At 45.3% G+C, this 18,910-nt stretch overlaps 2 protein-coding genes across 3 annotated transcripts in view; one reads left to right on the forward strand and one right to left on the reverse strand.

Annotated features, from left to right (window-relative positions):
• DOCK1 (dedicator of cytokinesis 1) overlaps window positions 1-18,910 on the reverse strand; it is a 262,795-nt gene that overhangs the window by 121,727 nt on the left and 122,158 nt on the right. The window lies entirely within an intron of this gene.
• The window catches only part of INSYN2A (inhibitory synaptic factor 2A), a 38,692-nt gene continuing 38,012 nt past the window's right edge, over window positions 18,231-18,910 (forward strand). The window contains exon 1 of the mRNA XM_065746468.1: window positions 18,231-18,290. The gene's annotated coding sequence lies outside the window, so the exon portion shown is untranslated. The remainder of the gene's footprint in view (window positions 18,291-18,910) is intronic.

Consider the following 18,910-nt stretch of genomic DNA (forward strand, 5'->3'; position numbering starts at 1 on the left):
TTTCCTACCTTGGATTCTATGATTCGCTGCCTGCTCTGCACAACATTTCTCTTGGATGTGTACCTGCTGAAATGGGACGAAGGCTCCGCTGGTCAGGAAAGCCTGTTTAATATCAGAAAAACTACACAGCTTGCGTCGCTCTGAGGTATTGTTTGCAGCCAACATGCTCTTAATTACAACACTAATAAAAATGTGTAATTATTTATAGGCAATATTTGTATTGTAGTTTTTTTTTTTATGTTGCCTATTAACTATTTAGCAATAGCTATCATTGTTTTAAATTTTAATATTTAGTTGATTTTTAATTTTTGCTTGGATTCAGAGACCGTTGCCATCTTCTGCTGCACAGCACTCCAAGCAATGCAAAGACAAAAGCCCGAGAAACTAATTCCAAAAAAAAATCAATTTCAATTTTAACTTTAGGAGTAATTGCAAAGCTGCATTAATACAGCAAATACTGCAAGGGCAACACAGGGCTCACCATCGCCCCCATGATTATTAGCTATTTATTCACTGAAACACAGTGAAAGCTCAGACTGAAGATTCTGCACACCTTTCCTTAGTTTGTTAGAAACAAACACTGGAAATGAAGTATTCAAGAAGAAAAAGGGAAAAAAAGACCAAAGATGCTGATTCTTCTTCAGGAAGAATGTATTATTATTCAGACAGCAAACTGTACCTAAGACGATGTCATTCCAAAACAAACTTATTTCTAGTTCCAGAAAATATACTTCCAAATGAAAACTTAGGATGCTCAAAAAGTAGTTATTTCCTTAAATTATTTTTACAATAAAGTACCAAATGTTCAAACAGCTCTTTAATATATGTAGAAAGGGAAATTTTAATATAAAATAATCCTCACAAGTAATATTAACACTGAAACATTTCAGAGTGAGGAGAATAGTCCCTGTAGCAGACACAGCACAAGACAATGCTTTTTTTTTTTTTTCTGCAGGTGTGGACCATCTCATTTTAAATAGCCTGGTGCCTTTTCTTCCTGGGAAATATGAGCTGGAAACATAAAGCTCCTCATGCACAGTGAGAAAAATCAGAATTTGTTAAGAGACACTTCATTATCATTTCTTTGTTACGATGAATCAGGGATTAAAAAAAAACCACATACATTAATTGGGAAAAACCATTTATTTTTTGGTATTTTTCCCTGTATGGGCTGAGCAGCTAGCAGGGAAGAAAGAAAAACCAATACTGGCAAAGGTTGAAATGAGCTTCTCACTAAGTTTTGCCTCTCTCAGAATTCCCTTTGTTCAAACTGTGCGAAATCCTTCACAATTACCTGCCATCCTGCAAGGATATCACCATGACACATCTTTTCCCTTTGCTTACAACACATACTATGCATACGCTAACAATAAATGAATAATACAAGCGGTTAAGCCATGAATAAAACTGCCACTGCTGCAGGACTATGAAGATACACATCTACTCTTACAAGGTCCCTGTTTTTTTCCAAGGCTCCACCTGGGTGCCTGCAGGAGCTCTTCAGTGCAGCTCATGTATTGCAAAAACCAAAGCAGTAAGCAAGCATGCCCAAAAATATGTTTTCAGTGGACTGAAATTAATAAAAAATGGAATTTGTGGATGTATAACAAATGTAACCAAAGAACATTTGGCAAAAAAAAGAAATCCATATTAAAGAACCTTAATTATGTATTTACTTGAGAAGGCACTGTACTTGGGAAGGCCACTTCTTAGCAACACATTTTCTTCCAAAGAAAGCTCAGGTCCAAAACTCTCCAAGTCCCTCTACCAACCAATACACAGACTGCAAGAACTGAACCCACAGGCACCTGCCCTGGGAGGATGTTGAGACTTCGATCCTACTTTAAAATCAATTCTGGATGAACAAAATCATCCCAATGACTGTTTCATTTCAAGGAAAAGAAAATCCTTGCATACTGGAAAAGAATGGAGGGAAAAAAATAACCTCTGAATGCAGAGAAATCCCTTTGCCAAGAGAACCAAAAAGGATCGTCACACAGATCAAAACCCAAACGTGAGATCAGATAGCTTGGCTGGAATTCATTTTGCAAAAGGATTATTTATTAGAACCTTGGTGACACACACAATGAGAATATATACAAAACGTTCTCTCGTCTGAAAGTGCTTTGCACTAACTTTTGTAGAAGGCAAGCAAAAAATTAATGAGATATTTTAGCAGCACCATTTATCACTTTTCTGAGGCTCTTTTTCAAAGAAGTCCATTTCAGACAAAAAAAAAATGTTTCCTTTTAAAGAACTCTAAAGGGTCTCAGTGTTAAATAGTTTGCCCTTCAACTGAAATCACAGTGCTTAAGATTTCTGAAGGTCAGCCCACTTATTTTTGGTTTTCTAACTGCAATTGCCTTTCCTCACGCCACATTACAAATGACTTCAGTGGAAATCTAGAGAAGTGCCTGCAAATCTGTTTGAGGTTTCTTATCTCATGGTTGTACTAATGCTAGTGAAAAAAATACATAAAAAACAGTGCTTATGGGCAAGGTCAATATTCAAGAAGCAAAAGAATAAAAAGAAAGAAATTAAGGAAAAGACACACACAAAAATCAATTTTTATGGAATTCTGCAGACACAGCGCTTAGCACAGCCTATAAAATCTAAAGTGAATGATTATGGGATCTAGAGGTACTTATTGTTAACGTAGCTGATGCTGCTGCACAATGCCTGGCATCCCACCTGGGTGGATACAGGATGGACCCACAAAGCGATGCAGAGCAAACAAGACCTGATGTGACTGCACATCCACCTCTACTTCAGAAACTGCTTCCACACAGGAGCTACCTCTGAGGAAGGCCTCAGAGATGTGATGGATACCTATGCCAACAGGCATGGGATGCTCACCTGCATGCATGAACACAAAGCGCCATGATCTCTGCACAGATTTAAAGCAGCAATGAAAAGTAACGTGAATTTCCAACTAACTGTCCTTCTCACCCCAGGGAAAGCCTTTCCTCGTGTTTATTTTAGATTTCCCAACGCAAGATTGTGTCTTACTTGCTTCATATTATTGTTTGGAAGCTAATTTAACCTTGAGACTCTTGGTTGGAATGGATGAGTTGCAGTGGGATGGGATTGTGCAGACAGAAAGAAAAAAAGGCAAGACATTACCACATTACTTTTGCACTCAAAGTTTACGGATCCCAGGGAACAAAATTCTACCTTTGACTAAACACATCTAAGTCACAATATTAGCTAAGACCATCAGCAACAATTCCAGTTATCCAATATGAGCAACACTGAAAGCCATGTAAATAAACTACAACCAAGCTGATGCAGTTTAGAGAAAGAAGTTATATTTTGCAAATTCAAGGATGAAAAGATTTAAGATAGAACTGGCATCCTATGATAAGAATGATTACACTGCAGACACTCCAAGAACTGTGACAGCCTACAGGTACTATGAATACTGTCTGCATGCAAGCAAATTATGATGCAGAAAGACACCCCTAATCATGAGAACAGAATGGGAAGATTCCCTATTAGCTTGTAAATGCAGGCAGGTGACCCTGCTTGGTGAATACATGTTCAAAAGAAACAGCCATTTCTAAGCCAACTTATTCTATTTTTGGTGCTTCTCATTTGACTGTTGTGATATGAAATATTTAACAGCTGATTTATTGAGGGACTCGAAAAGCTCAGAAAGATCAGAAAAACATGCAATCAAAATTTAATTGATAGAAACATGCAGATCAGATATCCTTGGGTTAAAAAAGAACTTGCAAGAAGGGATCCCTGGGGAAGCTTCTTGCATTTCCAAACTAATCTCTGCCTTTGGCTCACAACCACATAAACCATCACACCATGGTACAACACTGTCAGGACAGAATGAGCAGAGGATACAGGAGGAGGCAGTACACAAAGGAGGTTTGTTGGAGAACCCAGTCTCTGATGTTTAACTGTTTTCTCACCTTTTGGTTCGGCGAAGGGCAATAGAGTCCTTGCAGAGAGAAACTACAGCAAGTGTCATCAATGTTTAAAAAGAGACAGGGCTCTTTACATTTAGATGTTGTACTGAGAGACATGGTTTAGTGGAGAGATACTGGTGGTAGGTGGACAGTTGGACTGGATGATCTTGGAGGTCTTTTCCAACCTTGGTGTTTCTATGATTTGTACGGTGTGAAAATTAAAATACAGTTATACTCCGTGTTCTCAATCCCTCCTCCCCAAGAGTAAAAAAACTGGTTCAATAGAGAAAGACAGCAATCCTGAAGCAGTCAGACCCTTCATTACAGCATTTCTGATTTTAACTTTCTGTGATTTTAATTACACAAAACCACGAGCCATAATGGCAAATAAGGAAAATACAATTTCAGTTGTGTTTGAATTTTAAGCTAGACGTTCATTACCTATATTGACAGACAAAAGGCACTCAAAAGATTAATATCTCACAGTAGCAACTGGGATTTCACAGAAGTGAAATTGCTCTTCCCTGCCAACAGGAGTATCCTGTCTGTTCACCTGTAATCTAGCTCCCAAATCAGACCACCTCCTCTCCAGGACAGGTGCAAAGGATGGGTATGGAGGAGCCTGTTTAGAAGCCCTTGCAACTCAGAAGCTAGAGTATGATTCACAGGGGAATGAGAAAAAGCATCATTTCCATTACAGAGTCACAACAGCAAAAGCTCAGAGAGCAGAAATGCTTTACTTGGAGTTCTGAGCAGGAGCCATGAGCACAGCTCTGCTGCCCACCAAGGTGTCCCCACCATGAGCCCAAGAAACACTGGGACAGCTATTTTCATGGGAGTTTTTTTGTTTTGTTTTGTTTTCCACGGGAACTTTCTCTTTGTCATACGTCCTGCAGGCTGTCTCTTACTTCATCTATGACTTCTTCAGCTTGTTCTGTGAGACACGTGCCAAGTTTTTGAGAAGCAGAAAAAAATCAGTAGTTATTCCAATTAGATAACGAAAAGCAAGAAGTTCAGATTTCAATATTTTGCTACAGGCAGTGCTGGAGGCTGTCTACAGGTATTTACAGAAACTGTCGTATCTGTATTTAATAAGGATATACTATCAAATAGCACAGAACTATTTAGCACTTTGCATCTGATTAAAGGCAGGAATCCAAGCAACAAGAGCAGCTCAACGAGGACTTGATTTAACGCAGGGAAGGATTCACGTGCGGCACCTGAAAAAGTTGATCTGCAGCTCTGTGTCCAACAATGATAGAGTACATAATATTATTAAATGTGAGCGTTATTTCTTACTGAACTCAGAGTAATACAGAATACCCAGGGGGGTTATGTCAGGCCACCTACTGCTACACAGTGTACAGTATCAAAGAGAGCTTCAGAGCTCACAGACACATCAATAACAGAATACAAAATCAATCAAAAGCATGCAACCTAAGAAAAAACAGATGAACGTTTATACGCTGAGAACCTAAACTCATTTTAATTCTTTTTCATTACTGTTTGGAATGATGACCACAAACTTCAATGTACTGCATCCCCAACAGGATATAAGGTACCTAAAAGCAGCAGAAATCCAACACCAGTGGGCTCACAGGACAATATGTGCTTGGTGAAGGACAAACTGGGCTTTTTTTTCTGGATGATTGGTTGGAGCCAATCACTACCTTCAGTAGCACAAGGGGAAGCACCTAACTGCTGGTGGAACACAAGCACATGCAGGGTCACAAAGCCTGAGCTGAGTAATCCTCCACAGGCCTGCCCTGCTGCCAGGTTTGCGGGCACTTTTGAGTCCTTCCAAGGCCAAAGGAGCCATGCTGTGTTTCTGGAGCAGAAAGCAGCACAGAAAACAAGACAGAGTGCAGCAAGCATCATTCCAAAAACAGCACTTGCTCATTTCTGGGCACAGGGGGTAATGGAAGGTGATTTCTGCTTTACTGGTCTTCTTGACAATTCTCAGGGTAAAAACAAACAGTAAATGGGAGCAGCACTAACTCGTGAATAAAAGGAGTGAATTAAAACAGTGTTAAATTGAAATACATTTCCTGTACTCTAAAGTACTTTTTAAACTAAAAGTATGACAACTTGAAGAAGCAATCAGTTGGAATAATCAAAATTTTAAAAGCTTTTTTTCTTAGGAAAGCCAAATGAGAGAACTGAAGCAAGTAACTGGGCAGCCCACTGCGGACATCTTTCTGAAGTAATTAAACCAAGCTACAGCCACAAGAGTTGCTTCTGCAGGCACACAGATTTATATTTATTGTCAATTCAGTTTATTTCAGATCAGTAACTTACTTAAAAGTTAAGAAACAAAGTAAAAACTTCAAAGCCAGGGCACTTCTGTCTCTTTTCCATCCCACTGAGAAGCCACCATGTGGGGAACCGTCTCCAGACTCATAAAGGATGGAGCTGACGTGAGCAGGCATGCGGTGACAGCCAGGCTACCCAAATCTTGATGGCAGCACCCCAAATCCCACACAGATCCTCTCAGCCTGGCTTGGCAGCACCAAGTATGGGGCCAAAAGGAGTGACCTGCTTGCACAGCTCTCCTGTTCCCAGAAAAAAAGCTCATCCTGAGCTCTCCGCATTTGCAGGCCTACCAAAATCAACCCAAAGCCTTCGAGGGTAACGCTTCTGTAGTGAATAACTCAGAACGACTCAGGTATAAAACAAGTTTTGATAACTTTTCTTACAATACCCAACACACTCAGTATCTGCAAGTAATAACAATGCATTTCTAAATGCTAGATTTCCACCACCGAAATAAATTTCCATTTGTAATTGAATTTCGTTTTCCTTCCAACACCATCTTGGCAGAAATCATGAGGGAAAAAAGTAAATCCCCTCACAACTAAGAAGTCATTTATCATTTTCTAACGCGGTAACACTTAAACATTCAGAATAGGATTAGATGTATATTCAACTATGTAATTGCTTTAACACACACACAACGTATGCATGCAGTTAACAACAGCAACTTAAGTCTGGAGATCTTTTTTAATCACTTATCCACACCTAAATGAGAATTAATCTCTTTCTGAAAACGCAATTACAATTAAATCCAAAACAAGATTAAAATTGGCGTGTTAAAACGTTCCAAGGCCAAACCAGCTCATCGTGCAGGAGGCACAGGGATGCGGCCCCGGCCCGGCAGGCCATGCCGTGAGACAGGCAGCAGGTGAGGAGCAGCAGCCAGCAGGAGGAAGGCTTTCCCCTTTTTCCCTCACCACCAACAAGAACATGACCAGGTCCCCATGTCCTGGTGCCCTGCACTCAGTCCCCATCCTGGAGCTCAAACTTTTGTGCCGAGATGAAGTGCGTGCAAACCGCTGCAGCTGTGGCATAAGAATGGTTTAAATAGATCAAAAAACACAGACAACATTAAAAAAAGAGCAGGGAAAAACAAAAATGGCACGTGTGCTAAGTAAAAGATACGTGGAATGAGTCTAGAAATCACAGAACTGGTGGGGTTGGAAGGAACCTCTAGAGATCAAGTCCAACCCCCCTGCAAAGCAGGCTCCCTGCAGCAGGTTGCACAGGTTAATGTTTTCTCTCCTGTCATCTTTGGTGAATATTCACTCATTTAATTACAGTTTCCATTATAAACATACTATTTATGCACATAATACTTCACCTTATGGCTGTTATGTGGCTGGTGGTGCCACACTGTGCCATTCAGGCACCCAAGAGATGGCAGCCAGGCCAAAGATGGGCTCTGCAGGTTTCTACTGTTAGACCTGTGTCCAAGTCCAGCTCCATTTTTCTTCTCCTATCCACTCATCAGGTGCTACTGAAGGCAGCGGGTCTGATTCTCACCTCTGCTCAGCCCCCACATGGCTGCCCCTGATGAACAACTGCATCCAATATCAATACTGACATCTTTGGCCATTAAGCCCATGGAAGAATGAAGTCAGTACTTAACTTGTACTAAAGCTAAGATGGCTTATAATGTGGGAAAGACAACAACAAAAGCATGTAGATAAAGGCACTGGGTTTGTAAACATTTAAATGGAAAGTCTAAGGACTATTGTAGCTCTTTAAAATGTACAAAAATGGAGACAACAGAAAACGTCATTTAAAGTAAAGAGCAAAAGGTTCTAAATGGAAGAGTTTCTCTACTGAGACAGAAAATATATTAAAAGTCTGAAGATGCATTCAGCTCATGTGCATGTATACAGCTGTCAGGTCCCCAAGTCCATTCAAAGACAAAAATTAGCTTTAGTTTGGAACATTTTTCTCTGCACTGAATGTTAAAAAGTCACTTCATATTACCATAGAAATCTCATGAGATGCATAAAGAGTTAGACACAAATCATACTCTTCTGCCTTTATATGCTCAGATCTGTGCAAAATACTGAGTAGCCCTTAAAGAAAGCACAAGTTTATTTTATGTTCCACTCTGAACACTGCTCAGTGTGGTATACCATCATCAGCAACTTCTTCACAACACAGGCACCAGAGCTGCCTCCTTTTTGGGGCAGAATATTTGAAACTATAGCAGGAAAGTAAACCAACCCTGATTTATGGCAGAGCCTACGACATTCACACCCACTCCTTCAATTTGGCAAAAGCAAATCTTGAAATCACCAACAAACTCTGACTGGGATGGCTCAATATGACTCACTATACGTTGAGGTGGTAAATTTAAGGATGGATATTTTGAACGGCTTTAAAAACATCTTAGAAAAGGTAGAGTAAGACAAAATCTCTTTCAGGGCTAAGGAAGTAAAACTGATTATGTCTGTTCCTACCCAGAATATACCATATGGTATATGGACAATTTCTGCACACAGAAAGCACAAACAATACCCAGAGTCATTAGCCAGAAGGCAAAAATGAACATGTTTACAATTCAAACCAAGGGATAAATATAAATAAAGAAAAGGAAAATACTCATCACATCCCTGTGAATTATTAAAACGTTTTTTGCTCCCTACCAAATGGAAAAATTAACACACGTGGGCTTTTTGCTTTGCCCAGTCCCTGGTGGTTCTCTAGCCAGGAATCTTCACTCTGTGATTTTTTGCTGGCAACACCAAGAATTTAAAAAAAATGTTTTTCATTTCTTTTTAAACACTTTTTTTACATTCAAGTCTGTGTAATTAAATCACTATGAACGAGGGCAACATGGGCTGGGTCTGTTCCCCTGTGCCCTGATGGGATGGCACTGCCACCCGCTCAGCATCTTTCTCAGTCCCCAGGACCTTCCCCAGGTAATCAATTGCTACAGAGCTTATCTGTCACCTTCTAATTGGTGTGAAGTAACAAAATTACTCATCAAAACAAACCTCATTAGCTCAGTCTCCCAAGGAAGAACATAGTGCACACACACACACACACACGCACGCAAGAAAAGCTCTGGTGACGCTCGTTATGAATCAAAGATTCATTTCAATATAATCTCACAGAGAAGGAACAATGACTTTGGTAAATGGATGCAGCCCCAAGAATAGAGGGTGACACAACAGAGGGCACAGGAGGAACAGCTCCTAAGGAAGGACCATAGGGCAGGGGGGGACACAAACTGCAGGATGAGACCCTTTGTGGATGTGCAATGCCTGGAATGAGATGCAACCACGGCATTGGGCTGATCCCTCCTGGGATGGGGTGGTAGAGGAGACACAGATGCAAAGAAAGGAAGATTGGGAGATACTGTCATATGGAGGTACAGCTTTTAAACCCACCTCAAAATGTCTTTTGATATCATTTACACGATACAACTGAAACTGTTCTGCTGGTGGCAGCAGGGCTGGAACCAGATGTTGTTTATGGTCCCTCCGAGCACAAACTAAATGTGAAAACCATTAGTTACAAAGCATTTTTATAAAAAAGACAACCACAGCACCACTGTTTTATAAAAATCACGGTTAAGCACGAAATCTGTTTCTCTCTTTTTCAGACATTTCAGAGGCAAAATCAGTAAGGGCTTCCCGAGGAAGTGATGAGGGGACTCAGCCCCAGCCCTGCTCCAGCCCCTCCTGCAGGGCAGAGCTGGGCACTGTGCAATGCCAGACCTGCTGCTCCTCTTCCTCACACGGGCTTATCAGAAGAAAGATGTAAGGAGAACGTTTCAACTGAGACCTTCAGATTTGAAGCGACCTTGTCTCTCCCGAGTTGTATAAAGAGAAGAAACGCGGAGTAATTACCCTTAGGTTAACACTGACACTCTCTCCTGTTGGAGTTCTCCGGGAAGAAAATGAAAAATCCTGTCTGTGGTCGTTGCCTGCAGTCCAGTGGCATCTCCAGCACCTGCCCACCTCGCTGCCCAGCCTCACCAGCGCTAGCAACACCCGTGCTTCTCATGCTGCAGCCCCGCAGGAGGATTCCCCCTAACAGTCATTAATTCCTCTCCACGTCTCAGATGCTGAAACACAACCGCAGAGCTCCTCGGGCACACAGAACCTCAGAGGCTCCAGGGAACTCAGCACGGCTCGGTCTCCAGGAGAACAACTGCAATACTCCAAGCTCTGCAGGTTTGCTGCTGGGCTCCCATGGCTGGGCTTCTCCTGCCCCACCAACCCAGCCCTCCTCACTGGGAGCACTGGGAGACACCGTGCTCAGTGAGTGACACCTCCCTGATTCAAAGCTTGTGTTAATCACGCTCCCCAACTGTTGCTAAGTATCAATATTTAAAGCACTGAACCCGATTAAAAATTTAAGGAAGTTAAAGTGTGGTGTTACTTTCAGTGGCTTTTAATGTCGTTTCCTACTCAGAAAGGACAGAGACGTTTTTATTAATGCCTTATTTGAGGAGTCATGCTGCTGGGATTAACAAGGACCTCTCTTTGCCTCTGCTGTCAACCATACACTCATTTCATGTCACTCTTGGGCTCCCTATGTTTGTAATCACATAATGCTGCACAACACAGCTTATTTAAATATTTTGTGCTCTGAGGAATTCCCAACTTTTAAAAATAACTTCTTATATTACGTTCTTAAGGTAAAAAACATCGTCACATACATTTCAGTACATACAAGAATTAAGTCTTCCTAAGTCGATCATGAATTTAGCATATCCTTATTGGCAAATGCTTACATTCCTGGCTTATTTTAATTAAAAAAAAAATACAAATCATCTGATGGCTCAAAGCTTGCCATGTTACACAAGTATTTCCCACTAGTACTAGCAACACAAACAGGATGATTTTGCTCAAAATTATTAAGTTCTTCTAAGTCTTCAAATGCAACGTGCTCCTATTAGATAGTGCATTAACAAAGTGAGGTTTCCTGTAGTTTTTGGACTGAAAAAAGTGTTTTGATTGCTTGATGCTTCTATGTTTTTAAGAAATATAGCAGACAAAGAAAGAAATGTTTACAATCACCTCTAATAGCTCTTTGTTCTTTACCTGCTCATTCTGTGCTAAGCAATTGTGCTAAAAGGGCACACTGACACCCAGGACCCTACACGAGTTTTGCATTCCCAGAGCACCATGTGGCCTACAAGACTCTCTTTCCTTCAATCTGCGTTATGCTCTTTCTTAATCTTGGGGTAGCCACCACGATTCATAGGAACAGACCTGAGTTTTCCTTTTTTCAATGTGCTGCTCATAAAGTAAGAGTGGAGGAGCTTTTAACTGCGGGCACGTGCTTCGAGAGGGGGTGCCCATGCCTGCTTCTTATATATCTGCTTCCAAACACTGCCATTATTCCTCTGCCATGCACCAAAACCATCGAGACGTTGGTGCCCACGTACAGATTTTGAAGGCAGTATTAAAGAGTTCATTTCTGAACACTGCAGCCCAAAGTCTGTTTTGTTCCAGACTCATGGAACCAACGCAAATGGAGCGCCCCATTTCCTTCAGACTGTTTTGCACTGATCACTTTTCCTTCTCTCCCACAGTACTGTATGCTTTTCATTTCCCATCCATTTTATTTCAGCTTGTTTTCTTTGTTAAGCACCACGCATTAACACCGAGGTGCTATCAGGGCTTCTAATGCTAAAGGAACATGTAAAAGCACGCACAAGCCCCTATTTTTATGCTTTATTGAAATACTGAACTATTCCAAATTTGAATCAAGAAAACCTTACTGAGGGCTTGAGATTTTACAGTACCTTATAACATTTAATGGGTCTCCAGCTTGACAGAAAAGTTACATCAAATCCGCCTTCTAATGAAATCAATGTTGTATAAATAATATATCGCTCCACCAGAGAGCAAATACGAAGCAGATGAAAGCATTCCCATTATTTGTTACATTTGCCTTCCTTTTGTCAGTAACTTGAATTCTAAGATGGAACTCAGGCTCATTCCAGATTTCATTAGGTGCTTAAATCTGAAACCATTTGTTTGAAAGCAATCAAAAGTATGATCGGATTTTTTTTTCCTTTTTTTTTTCTTTTTTTTTTTCTCTTTAAACAGGGCAGTATTTCTCCCTCTGCCATAAAGCTGTTGGGAGATAGATCCCTGCGATGTGAAAAGATAATAAAACAAACAAGACAAAGCAAAATATTAGCAAACTTGGCATGAAAGTCTAGTAGAAAATTTCACCCACACTTAGGGTTTCTCGAGACATCTTAATAAGAATATAATTTCACATTTGTTCTTACTGAGCAAATCAAACATGGTGATTCATTATTCAGATGGGCACAGAGGATTTCTGAAATGCAAAAGGAAGGCCTATAAAGGCACAAATCATCAGTAATGACGACAAGCTAAACTGCCTTTCAAATATGAACAAAATGGAGCCATTTAGGGCATCATACATCATGGTCTCCCAGACCCTCATTTATTTCCTAACCATACAGGCTGCATGATAACTCAACTGGTGCAGAATTCTGCATCTATGGAGAACATCTTTATTAGGTAGTGGCTCAACAACTCCTACATGCCACAGATCTTGGAAGTCTGTGTTGTCTGGGTCACGGTGGAGGCATTACTTCGGAAACAACCAGCAACTGTTGGACCCCTTCTGCTGTAGAAGTGGAATTTTGCATCTGCATTCTCATGCACTAACAGAGGTTGAGCTAATGAGTGTGCATGTCTTTTGCAGCTGGACGTGCTGTTTTTACAGCTGATACGAGCATCTTGGGTGCTCAAGGCCAGGCCGGACATGGCTTTGGGCAGCCTGGTCTAGTGGGAGGTGCCCCACCTACAGCAGGGGTTGGAACTGGATGCTCCTCGATGTCCCTTGCAGCCCAAACCATTCTGTGCTTCTATGATTCTATGATTTCCAATTACCAGTTTCCTCTCCTTCCCCAGAACAGCTACACGCTGGACAGGAACTTTCCTGAACTACAAACACATTGAAAATAAAGAAAAAAATCCTTCCAACCCAACAAATAGAGGCCCTCCTTCTTCGTGTGAAGGACAAACTAACATCCACAGCAATTGGGATTACTAACGAGACAGAGTTCAACCTGAACTTGAAATCTGAGCTTTATCCACTAAGATTTGTTGTTGTGTTTTTCTCTGAGTGATTTCTGCAAAGGGAAATGAAGAGGGGTCCAAATCCTGCTGATATTTATACCGAAGAACTACAGAAATTATCATCATAGCTAATGATGCTACTCAGCATTTTCCTTCTTCAAGCAGAACACCCATAAACAGCAGTTCACTTCATCAGCTATTTAATACTTCAGCTGCACGCAGGTATTATGGGTACTATACTCTTAAATCCCTTTTATCTTCAAAATGTTCCTCTAAGTTAAGAGTTGGGCAATTACTTGTACTTCATAAAGAACCGACACAAGCATTGTCTCAGATTGAATTGTCCAAGCTCATGGAATAAGAGTTATCCTGGACTTAAGAGACCCAATTAAATATCTCAAATTTTGACAAACAAGAAAACTCTGAGAGATCTTATTTCTTTGTCATTGCAGCCATATCCTTCCTCAAAGCAAGGAGCACCTCTCAGGATGGGACTGCTTGAAATTCCAGCCAAGTGTGCATTCGCCTCAGCAGGAGGAGAGCAGCATATTTAACGCTCCTCCATTTTTCTTCCCCTGGCAGGTTCAAGTAAATAAATTAATAACAGGTTCAGAATACAACACATCACAGCCCTCATGCACAGGCATGGAAACAACAACCTCTTTCACATGAGCGAAGACTCGGCGATACAAACACACTCACTTTTGCAGTGCCAGAATGACTGTTGGTCCCCAGCGACTCAGCCTCAAAAGACAAACACTGTTTGTGCCCATGTGTCTTGAATCAAATAAAACTCAACCTTCTTTCAACTAAAAGGAAGGCCGAAAGGTCCTGTGATAAATTAACTAATCCCAAACGATGATGTACTCTTGGTAAGCTAGCTGATGTGTTTTGAGCTAGCAAAGCAATTAGCACCCTCTAAAGAAAGTTGCTTAATTTACAAGAGGCAGGCAGAAAGTCTTCTGTTTTCAAAACCAACCACAACAAACCCAAACCAAAGAACCCAAATCAAATGAAACCCACATCCCCAGGAAGTGCCAGCTGCCCCACTGGAAAGCTGAATCCCCTCCATCATGGGCAGCTCCACAGCTCCACAGGGACAGAACCCAGAGTGCAGGCTGACACGCTCAGTTACAGAGCACACTGCTGAAGTGTCCCTTGTCTGGTGTGAAATGGGATGATCGGGAGGAGGAATGCAGGAGAAACAAAGGAGCAGGCAGTGGCAGTGTCAGTCTGTGCCAGCAGCTGATCACTCATAACGCTGGTGATACAAAGCTGGGAGGAATGGCTGTGCTGCCATTCAGCAAGACCTGGACAGGCTGCAGAGTTGGGCATAAAAGAACCAGATGATGTTTAACGAGAGCAAGCGTAGAGTCTTGCAGCTAGGGAAGAATAACTGCATGCACTGGTACAGGTTGGGGATGAGCTGCTGGAGAGGAGCTCTGAGGAGAGGGACCTGGGTGTCCTGGTGGATGACAGGTTGGCCATGAGCAGTGTGCCCTGGTGGCCAAGAAGGACAATGGGATCCTGGGCTGCATTAAAAAGAACGTGGCCAGCAGGTCGAGGGAGGTGATCCTCCCCCTCTGCTCTGCCCTGGTGAGGCCTCACCTGGAGCACTGTGTCCAGTTCTGGGCTCCCTGGTACAGAACAGACAGGGATCTGCTGGAAAGAGTCCATTGGGGGGCTACAAAGATGATAAAGGGCAGGGAACAGCTCCCTTATGAGAAGAGGCTGAGAGAGCTGGGGCTGTTCAGCCTTGAGAAAAGAAGACTCAGAGGGGATCTGATCCACATCTATCAATATCTGAGAAGTGGGAGGCAAAGGGACGAGGCCGGACTCTTCTCAGCAGTGTGTGGTGATAGGACGAGGGGAAATGGCCACAAACTGAAGCACAGGAAGTTCTGCACCAGTGTGTGTGGGAACTTCTTCCCAGTGCAGTGATGGAGCACTGGAGCTGCACACAGAGGTGGTGGATCTCTTTCTCTGGAGACGTTCAGGACCCCCCTGGACACTGAGCTGTGCACCCTGGGCTGGGAGCTGCTTTGGTTGGACTCCATGATCTCTGGAGGTCCCTTCCAACCTCTACGACTGATTCTGTGAATGCACTTGAGCATTTGGCGCCAGATTATTTTTGCCTTTTCCCCTTCTGATAGGACTCTACTCCTTCCAGGATCTGGACCTTGGCATCTGATGTGCATTTAATCTAGAGGAAGTCTGAAGGCTGGCTTCAAAAATTACCTTGGTGTGGTATTTCCTTGGGACACTCACTGCTCATTCAGGTGCTCAGATCTCCAACCATCCTGACCTTGGGTGTCTGCAGGGAGGACCCCTTCCTGTAGTGGCTCTCTATGTGAGCAGAGGTACCACCAAATTTGTACCCTACTGCTCCCAGACACAGCCTGGGAACATCACTCGGCCTGAAAGTCCAAGGCAGGGCTTCCACAGCACACCCACACGTCAGGGCCCTGGGAAGCACTCACTCCTTCCTGCCAAGTACCTGAAGAAAAAGGCAATACGTGAAGACTGGACACTCTATTAAAGGAAAATGAATTCATACTTTAAAGAATAGCAATAAATCATCTTTTTTTTTTTTTCCTCTTTGTGCCTTTACAGTTTGAAGTCAGAACTCCCTCTCCCTTTTCAAGAATAATTTTGACACGTTTCATTACAGCACAGTTGCGCTCAGCACCTTTTAAAGGCTGAAAAATTGGCAAATGGGATGATGAAGCATCTCCATGTTCCCGGCGTATTTACCTCTATACACACCTACAGTGACACGGAGCATGATAATCAGGGATCACACCATTTTTCACATACCATGCCTGACTGGAACCCGTGTACAACGTAGCAGTGCTTCACACCAGTAGTGCAAGCAGTATACACACGCAGGACAACTGGGAATCTGAACTGCAGCTGGAAAACACTCCTCTGATTCTCATAAAGCCTACTGGGAAGGAAAAGAGCCATACAGATGCCTACCTTTATAAATGAGACATATGCATAATGCTGTGCAACAACAACCAGCCCTGGTTCAACAGCCTCTAAATGTGATCATGGAGAAGATAATAATGCTCTTTTCACTGCTGCCTACTGTCAGAGGGCTTTCCCCTTCCAGCTGCTAAGGTTACGCAGCCACAGTGATGGTCTGTGGGATGCAGGCTGCACTGCTCACGTGCCCAGCTTGGGAAAAAGTGACAGTGCCTGCCTGAGATGATCAATTTCTTCTGTCCAAGCAGCATTTGTATTTAAAAGGTGGTTACCACACCGCTTAATTTTACCCAAGCTTATACACTGGCTACAGGCAATGCCAATTTTATTTCAGTGTAAAGAAAGCTGCAGAGGTCTCAGAATAAAGCACATCAGTGCTGATGAAAAGGAAAAAAACCCAAGAAGCATGGTGTTTGTTTGCTCTTTCAAGCAAGCTGGCATTGAGGTTCTTCCCACCTATCTCTTTGGAATAAGACCTCTTTTGAGAAACCCGGAGAGATCACTAACTGCAACCTTCACCGTGTCGTGAGCTCAGAGCCCTGCGGTGTGGCTGCAGAGCTGTACACTTGCAGTGCAGAGCCACGGAGGGAGGAGGGCCGGGGAGCACCGGGGCAGGTAGTGGATAAGGAGAGCAACAGAACTGCCCTCTGCTGACTGCGTGCTGCCTTAGACCTTCCTCTGATCCGGCCCTGTGCAGCTAAATCGTGATTTAACAGGCGAGGGTTCCTGCGAATCCACCTCCACGCTGTTTACGCGACAAACGGGGCTGTAAGGATTCCTGCACCCACTGCCAGGCTCTGTCCCTGCGCAGAGATAGCAGAGCTGGCACCAATACGGCGCTACAGCAGCAGCGTGCGCTCGCTGGTACAATGGTCTGCTCCAGCTAATTAACTCTAAAAAGATGTCCAGGACTTGAGCCAGTGCTTCTGCTGCATCACACTGCGTGGCTGCACCGTGAGGTCCACACTGTGCTCTAAGGAGAGAAAAGCAGTGCTTAGGGAACAGCGGTGCTACGGGGGTGCTCCAGAAGGAGAGGGGCTGACTGCTGCTGCCCAGGCTGGGGGGACTGCCGTGCCACCTGCCGACGTGCATGCCTGCCCCCGTGCACCTGACCCCTTTCCTTTTCACGCGGCTTCCCCGCGTCCCCGACAAGGCCTCTGCAAAGCAACAGCGGAGGAGAGGTGCGACTGAAGTTCTGAGAACCCCGTGGTGATCGCCAATCACCTTTAGCTCGTACCCCTATCATCCGCGGTTTGAAAGCAGACACGAGCCCCCGCGCATCCACCCACGTCCCGGGGCGCCCTTCCCCCCCCGAGGCACGCCGGCATTCCCGCAGCCCCCGGCGCTCCCTGCCCGGGGTCCCCCTGCCAACCATCACGAACCGGGTGCCCCTTGCCAACCATCGCGGCGGCGCACGCTGCTCCCAACCCCATCCGCCGAACCCAGCCCCAATTACGGCTCTCCGAGCGCGCCGCCTCTCCCCGCTTCTCCTCCCGCACCCCCATCCCCACCGCCCCCCACTCCGCTCCCTCCTCCCCCGCTCCCTCCCCTCGCCGAGGTGGCTCCCCGCCGCCGCCGGCCCGGCCCCCGGCTCCTCCCTCCCTCCCTCCATCCCTCCCTCCCTCCCTCCGGCCGCCCAGCCCCGCGCAGCCCGGCCGGCCGCTCCGCGGTCCCGCTCAACAAGTTCCCCCACCGCCGCCCCGCGGGCACCTGCCGGAGCGGCCTCCCCCCGTTTCCCCCCCACCCCGATCCCCGTCCCCGCGGAGCAGCGCCGGGCTCCGATGAGGGCAGCGGGCGAGAGCGCGGCGGCGGCGGCTGCCTCTAGCGAGCGCTCCGGCGGCCGCAGCTGAGCGCTGCCGAGAGCCGCTCGGGGCGGGCGGAGCGCGGCCAGCCGGGGGCAGCCTGCGGCCCCAGCCGCGCTGCTTCACGCCGCCGGCCCGCCCCGGCGCCCGGACGGAGATGCGGCGTCCAGCGAGCGCCCAGAGCAGCGCCGGGCTGTGAGGAGCACGAGGTGAGGTCCCCGAGCCGCGGGAGCGATGCGGGCGCCGCGCGTCCCCGTTTTAGGGGAGGGAAACTTCCGAGGCTGAGCGCGGAGCTCCGCCGTTACGCAATCCGGAGCCGCCTGGCAGCTGCTGCGTGCCCTAACTTTGGCGGCGACGAAGGGGAGATGGGCACCGTGCGCCCGCACCGCCGCTTTCCGCTGGGAAATAGCGCAGGGAGAGCCGGGGCAGAACGATGTGCGGAGCCCAGCCGAGGACAGGGGTCGCGAGGTGCTGCCCTCGCTCAGAGCCGAGAGTTCCTCCCCCCCACCCCCCGGGCAGCGCCCAACTTGCGGTGCGGCACTTAGGGGAAAAAAGCAGCCCCGAAACATCGTGATGGGAGCGATGGGAGGCAGCTCCGAGCCCCCGGCAGCGCTCCGTGGGAAACGCAGCGGGCAGACGGGACGCCGAGCGGCGAGGGCTCCCAAGCAGAGAGGGCTGCGGGCTGCAGCGAGCGGTGGGAGGTGGCAGGGGGACGCGGTGCAGTGGGGGATGCAGAGCACAGCCTGCGCTCGCACTGCTGTCCCCCAGGGCCTGGCCCGGCTCCCCGCGCTGCCGTGGGATGTGGAGGTGCTGGAACGTCGGGTTTGAC

Source organism: Cyrtonyx montezumae, unplaced genomic scaffold, assembly GCF_038088225.1.
Source record: "Cyrtonyx montezumae isolate F1298 unplaced genomic scaffold, pur_monq_1.0 scaffold_4, whole genome shotgun sequence".
In the NCBI taxonomy this organism is placed as follows: Eukaryota; Metazoa; Chordata; class Aves; order Galliformes; family Odontophoridae; genus Cyrtonyx; species Cyrtonyx montezumae.